This window comes from Apteryx rowi, unplaced genomic scaffold, assembly GCF_003343035.1.
Source record: "Apteryx rowi isolate R43461 unplaced genomic scaffold, aptRow1 scaffold_685, whole genome shotgun sequence".
Lineage (NCBI taxonomy): Eukaryota > Metazoa > Chordata > Aves > Apterygiformes > Apterygidae > Apteryx > Apteryx rowi.
This window is the reverse complement of record NW_020450966.1, coordinates 1-6888: the sequence shown is the minus strand read 5'-3', so window position 1 is coordinate 6888 and position 6888 is coordinate 1.

Genomic DNA, 6888 nt, shown 5'->3' with positions numbered 1-6888 from the left:
TCGCCCCGCCCGGCGCCCGTTCGGCACGGCGAGGCGCCGCGGAGGGACGGGACGCCACGCCTCGCCTCTCCTCGGCTGCCGCGGCGGGCGCCGGCCGCCATGTTGGGGCAGCCCCCGCGAGGGGCGCGGCGGCGCGGCTGAAATAGGGGAGTGCGGCGGGCCCGCGYGGCGCCCTCGCGGCCCCTTTGCCGGCGGCCCCCGCTCCGTGGGTGTCGTCCGCCGTCCCCGGGGGCCCGCAGGGCCGGTAGCGGATCCGTGGTTTAGTTTAGGCTTTTAAATCTCAAAAAAAAAAAACCCAAAATGCCCTCCCAGCCGCTCCTCCGGCGCGGTGTGTAACCAAGCCACCGGGTCTGATGGCCATGTGGCGTGTGCCGAAACCCGCTCTGCTCGCGGCCCACCACGCGCGGAGTCTTCTCCAGGGTTGGTTCCCCACATCGCTCCCTTTCCTTTAACTGCGTCTTCAAAACCTTGAGGATATCTGCACGAAGTCACACAGGCACACAGATACAAGGATACTGTTATTTATTTATGGTGGAAAACCAACAGACCCAAACCCCAAGATTTGGATGTGAGATGCTGCATATGTATCTAATTTATGAAGCTGCATGGCCTGGTTATCCTAACCTATTCCCTCCTTGTGTGCGAGCCCCACTCGCTGGAGCTCTTCCATTACAAGCTGTTCTTGTTCGGACATTGCCACCCTCTGCGTAATTCCTGTCGCCTCCTCTCACGTGAGCCTCTATCGTGCGTGCGGGTTGTGTGGGCTGTGGTTCAGGGGTCCCGGTCTGTGGTGCTCCCCACGGCCCCCGTGCTCACGCGAGCACAGACGCAGCCCAGCGAGAGAGAGCGCACGGCACCGCGCCATGGGATCTGGCTGCCTGCCGCTGTGGGGGGCCGGCTGGAAACCCCTGCCAGCATCCTGCCTTTCCTTTAGGTTTCTTTGCTTAAAGGTGTGGGAGCCTTCCACTCTAAGGAATTTGCTGGAAACGGAATCGGGCTCCTCATTAGGGTGAACATGTTTAGTTTCCACTCCTGAAGTTCTGTTTGTTTTTTCTGTTAGCGTTAAATTGTTGTGACACAACCCCGCCGCACGTGAGCTGTCCAAGGCTGTGCGCCCAGTGGAAAGCAGCGCTGCTCGCCTTTTCTCTCAAGTGCCTGTGGGAAGGAAGACTAAAGGTACAGCGACTGTGGAAAACAAGCCCAGGACACTTGAGGGCAGGACGGCCTCAAAATGCAAGCCAAAGGCAGAACTCCAGAAATCTTGGATTTCTTTGTGAAGCATTTTGGGACTTGTGGCTCTTGAAAAGTGCATTAAAATAAACTGTGGATTAAACTAAACAAAACCGTGTAATTCTATTTGAGGTGACTCCGAAGTGGAACAAATACAGCCTCTTTTGGCACCTACAAGATAATGACCAGTTGTAGTTACTGATTTGATCATACTCCTCACGAAAGTGGACTGGTGGATAGTCCTGAAGTCTGGGCTAAATTTGAATTTGGCTAATTATATGCTGCTTGTTATGTTCTCCCTACATTTTTAGTTATGAAAGTATTTGCTGTTGTTTTCCCTAAGTTGTTACTTAAACTACTGTCTGATATGAAATCATAGCTGTATTTTACAGCACAGGTAGTTGTTTTTAGTGGGATGAGAATTCATAAAATTTGTTTGTTGGTAGCATGGTAAATCAAACTTCTCAGTCCTAACAGTGAGATATAACATAGTTAGTAGCAAAAACTAATGTTAATATAGCTTAGCGCTTTTATTTTAGTTTTCAGTTGTTCATAACTGCCAGGTTGAGCTGAAATTTCCTGTTAGTTGTCTGCTTCCAGCTGGTCTATTTTAGCTTGTTTTGATTGTTTTTCTTTATATTATGATTTATTTGCTTTGTTTTTGGAAAGTTCCACTTAAAACAGTCAAGCCAACTACAAGGATGAATTTAGGGGAAAATACATGGTTTTGTCTATCATAAGCATTTATAACTGTTTCACTTCTAACATCTCTCTGCTTCAGAAAAACAGCTTTCAAATTTGGCAAGTGAATTGCTTTGGACTCAGGGATGTATTTTTGCCATCTTTATGAAAATGTAACCTAAAAAGAAAAAGGGTTAAAAATGCTGAGTGAAGGCTTATTAGAATCGTACAGCCCGGTCCCCAAGAAGTCCCATCCATATTGCATGTGTCACCTTTTTGTAGGCCCTTCTGCAGTCACATCTGCATGCTATATACCCTCCCCAGAGGCAGTCTGAGCTTCTGCCTTGCGTTGCAAGGGTTCCGTATAAAATAAGGAGCCTTTGAGGGGCTTGGGCTGAAGTGTAAAACAGCCCATCTCCCTTCCATTGAACATTTTTGCTCAAGCTACCTGTTGTTAGAGTGAGTGTTGGCAGAAAGAATCACACAAAGATCTGTCTCCTGTTATAAGCTGTTTACAGTATTTGCTGGTCTTTTTGTATTAACACTAAAGACTATTCATATTTGTAAGCTTCAACAGGATTTAATGCTAACTGCCATCCAAAACTACAATGTGATACCAGAAGTGATTTGTAGAAATGGAGGACTGCCTCCAAAACACCAGAGGCAGGAGAAAAGGTCCTGAGTGGAAGAAGGAGCAGCTAAACGCTCTGAGTCAGCTGCAATTCTAGAAGATTTTTATGCAAAAAATTGTTCTCTTCATCCAGTGGGACAACTGAGAGGGAAGATGAGCAAAATATAATTTTAAAAATGCAGGTTCAGAGGCTTCAGGTTTGGTTAATAATCTGTAGTTAAACAACCAAGCAGTCAATTATCACATTCCAGTACAGAAAGATGAATGTCAGAATGAATTTCTCTAAGCTATCATTTATTTAAGAAACCAGTAAGAAGGACAGTAGTGTTAAAATAATAAAAGGGGGTTTTAAAAGGCTGAGGAGAGTGAACTAGAGCCTCACTGGGCTGTATTAATGAGGCATTACCCTTCAGTCCTGAGGTGTCACTTCCTGGCAAGTTTAATAGGAAAGCTTAGAAGCATCTTTGGCAATAAAATCAAATGGTAAAAATAACCATGGAAAAATCTTGCAGAATATATACATTAATAAACAGCCACATAAACTAAAGGCTTTTCTATGAACTAAACATATATGAACATGAATTAAAGCCTGCAGAAAGGAGTGAGCAAAGGAAAAAGAGATGGTTTCTTGGGCACTGATTACACAGGAGAGGGTGCTCTAATTTAACAGCTCACTGCTGCCACTTCGCTTCCAGTTCTGCTTTCTAGTCCCTTATTTTGTGTAGCAACTGATGTATGTTGCTCCTTCTCCCACAACCCTCAACAGCTGATTCAATGGAGTAGCCCAGCAGAAACCTAACCAGGCAGAAAAATACATAGTTTCCCACTGATTTAGTGAGTTCAGTCAGCTCATATAAGGGTCCAACAAGCATCAGGGCCAGCATAAGGGAAGAACTGGATTGCATGACCAGGTGTGAGCCTGGGGAGAGTATGTGTGGATGTCAGTGAAAAAGAGTGAGACAACCTTAAGCTATATACTTCCTGACTTCTGAGTGAACTTTGCCTGCAAGGAAGCATTATGCTATGGCACTGTGTGAATTTCTTGGTAAATTCAGTGAAATGCAACTCAAAATTATGGTTGTTCAGTGGTATGTCTGGAATCTTCCTGCTGCAGAGTCTAACAAACTACAATTTCTGGAAGCTAGCAAACACTGAAATAAGGTACATGCACACAGAAACCTAACTCTGGGTCCCGGGAGCTGACAATAGCCAGCGGGATTTTACTCTGAGGGCTCCAGTGACATTAGGTTCTAGCTACATTTAATGCAGGAGGGACTAATGAAAAAGAGGAATGTGATTGTGATAGGCAGTGATCTGAGAGAGCATATGTAAAACTTTTTCTGCCCACCAGGCATGATCAAAGGGATTTAGTTGGGGTTAAAAGTGAGTGATTAAGCTGCTTTGGATTCTGATCAGCATAGCAGTTTGACTTTCCTAACTGAATTCTCAAAAGCTGATAGAATTTGTCTCCTGAAGAAATGGAGATATATCTCTTCAGTATCTCAGGAATCTTTGATTTAAATAAATCCAAATTAGGACCACTGGTTGTGCTTTGCTTCTGAGATATTCCCAAATTCCCATCTTTCTTAAGTATGTGGATTTTAAAGTAGTTCAGGAAGTCACAATGAAACCCCAAGGGACTTGAGAGGCATTTGAAGTGATTTGTTTGCCATAGTGTGGTGTTTTCAGCTGATTGAAAACAACTCAGGAAGATGAAAGGTTCTTGAGAAGGAGAAGGGATTTTTTTCTAGTGGATATTTTCAGACCCTTTTCCCATATTTGTGATCGTATGATAGAAATCAATTCCGTCATACCTCTCATCACTATGGGCTTGGTACAGAGAGGCCTATTTTCAGCTTCACACACTGACAGGCAGAATTTTGCAAACAACAGCTCGCCTAAGGACAGAGCTCCCTTGCCCTCTTCAAACTGTAGTAGATGCACAGAGGCATACCTAAAACCCATATCTGGCTCAAGCAAGCTCTCTTGAGCTGAAAATACTTTGAAGTTAGGGAAGTTTTAGAATGAAAGTTCATATATGCTTGTTCTGTCCTTATTCTTCCCTAGACATCAGTTCATGGCCACTGTTCTTACTGTTTTTCTCCTATCCATGGCTGTTGTCTTGATCCTTGGCCAGGATCTTGAGCTGGATGGACCTTTGGTCTGGTCCAGTATGGACAATCTTAGGGTCTTATGAATAGGAGGAAAGACGGACTCCCCTTTCCAAATCATAAACATCSTTCAGGTCATTCTCATACCAAGAAGGAAAGGAAAATGAAATACTACCTCCTCCCAGAAGGAAGAGGTTTGCCAGATTCTGGCTCATACAGGGTACACAGAGAGTGGCTCAAGCTGTGGTTTTGCAGTAACTTGAGTCATTTTAATTGCTGGATACCCCATTCTTGGTCCCTTCCTTGAACCAGCTCTGGCATTCAGGGAACCCTGTGCCAAGCCATGATGATAAATCATTAGAAAACTGAAAAAGGGCTTAGTTTCCTGTTGACATTTCTGCTCTGTAACTGCAGTCTTGGACAACTGATTTTTCCTGGGATCCTTGCTCGTGTATCAGAGGGCTGACGGACAGTCCTGCTCAAACCCACATGCCATACTCTCAGGGGGTAAATACAAGGGAGTGAGGTTACCCACAATATGAACTTCAATTTGGAAAGGGTGCATATGATTAGGGTTTACAAAATTGTGAAGTTAGTGAGTAAAGTGAATGCAGAATGTTATTCTCCAAATCCTGCTGTACTAGAACTAGGGGGCACTCATTGAAACCAATAGAAGATTGGTTTAAAACAGATGAAGTACTTTTTAATGTAGCAGATGATAGTAAACTTCTGAAATTTCATGCCATCAAAGATTTTGGAAGCAGCTAGTGCCAACAGACTAAAATGGGGACTAAACAATTAAATAGACTACAGGTTGATAAACATATACTAAAAGTACTGAGTAAGGATGTGCTAACATCCCTAATACAATGATTGTGGAAGCTGGGGGAGAACAAGGGAAATGCATAAAGTATCCAAGCTTGCATGTTCTCCCTAAAAAGCATTTCCTGTTATTGGAGAAAGGATACTGGGGCTAGGTGGCTGTTGGTCTGACCCACCGAGGTGTCTCTCATGTTCTTGTCAGAGCCGTCATAAGACATAGATTTGTATCCAGATGCGTGTGAGGAAAAATATGTTGGTAGGATAGTTTTTATTAATTATTTGAAGGTTATGTCTTAAGGTTCTCTTCCCTCAGTGAAACCCAATGTTTAGATCACTACCACTAGGCATGGAAACGTACCATTTTAGGACAAKCCAAGTAATATTCAACAGCACTTAGAAAGGGATCCTTAGACAAAACTATAGCCCTCCTGATGCTGTTCTTTTCCGCTATGATTCTTCTGCTGTCTGCACAGAACTCGATGGAGAATCATGTCCCAGAAATGATTTCTTAAGTGATGGTAGAATTTTCCCCTGGGATATCAGTGTATTTTGGATTTATTATTTGGGGGTCCTCTGCTGGAAAACATCTACTGCGATTGAAGGAGAGAATGCCAGATTAGACATGGCATGAATCCCAACCCTTATTTTTTTGAATATTCCTTCTGCCTTTAGATAATCACATTAACATCAGCAGTATTGCTTATATAAGTACTACTGAGAAAAGGAGTGGTGAACAGGCTTGAGCCCTCAAAGCAATGTTCTTGTTCCAGCACTTCCCCAGTGAGACTCTGGTACTGTTTTCAGAGCGCATTAGAGTTGGGACATCCAGTAAGGGGGACCACCCACTACTCAGCAGCCTCCAGGAATAAGTCCCAACCCATTTTCAGACCCATCAGAAGTAACTTTTGGAACAGTTCAAATGCTATTTTCCTTCCCTTTCCAAAGCTCATCCCACACTTAGGTCCACCGGGGTATAATAGACAGTACTGTATTTCAAGCTTGTTTGATTATGGGGCCAGAGTCTCTGCTGAGGGATTTTTTTGCTGCTCCTCCAGTGCAGATGAGCCAGAAACCTCACCAGAACCATGCGGTGAAGGGACCCCCATGGGCATAAGGCTGATGCGTCATGGTGGTTGTCGCCCCTCTGACTTTCACTAGCAGCCAAGCCAGGCCTGGGGGGGGGGGGGGGGGGGGGGGGGGGGCGCAGCGCAACAAGAGCTCACCTCAGGGGGAGACCTAATAACAGCAGTGACCAAAGTTGGAAAAAGAAAAAAAATCCATCTGCATTCTTTGTGATTGGCAATACCCAAGGGAGAGCGCAGCTAACAGAGGCAGCGAACAGACGCAGCAGTTTGCGCAGCAGTGGTTGGGCTCTGACTAGAACTTGAGGATCTTGTTGGAAGTTGTGGGCTT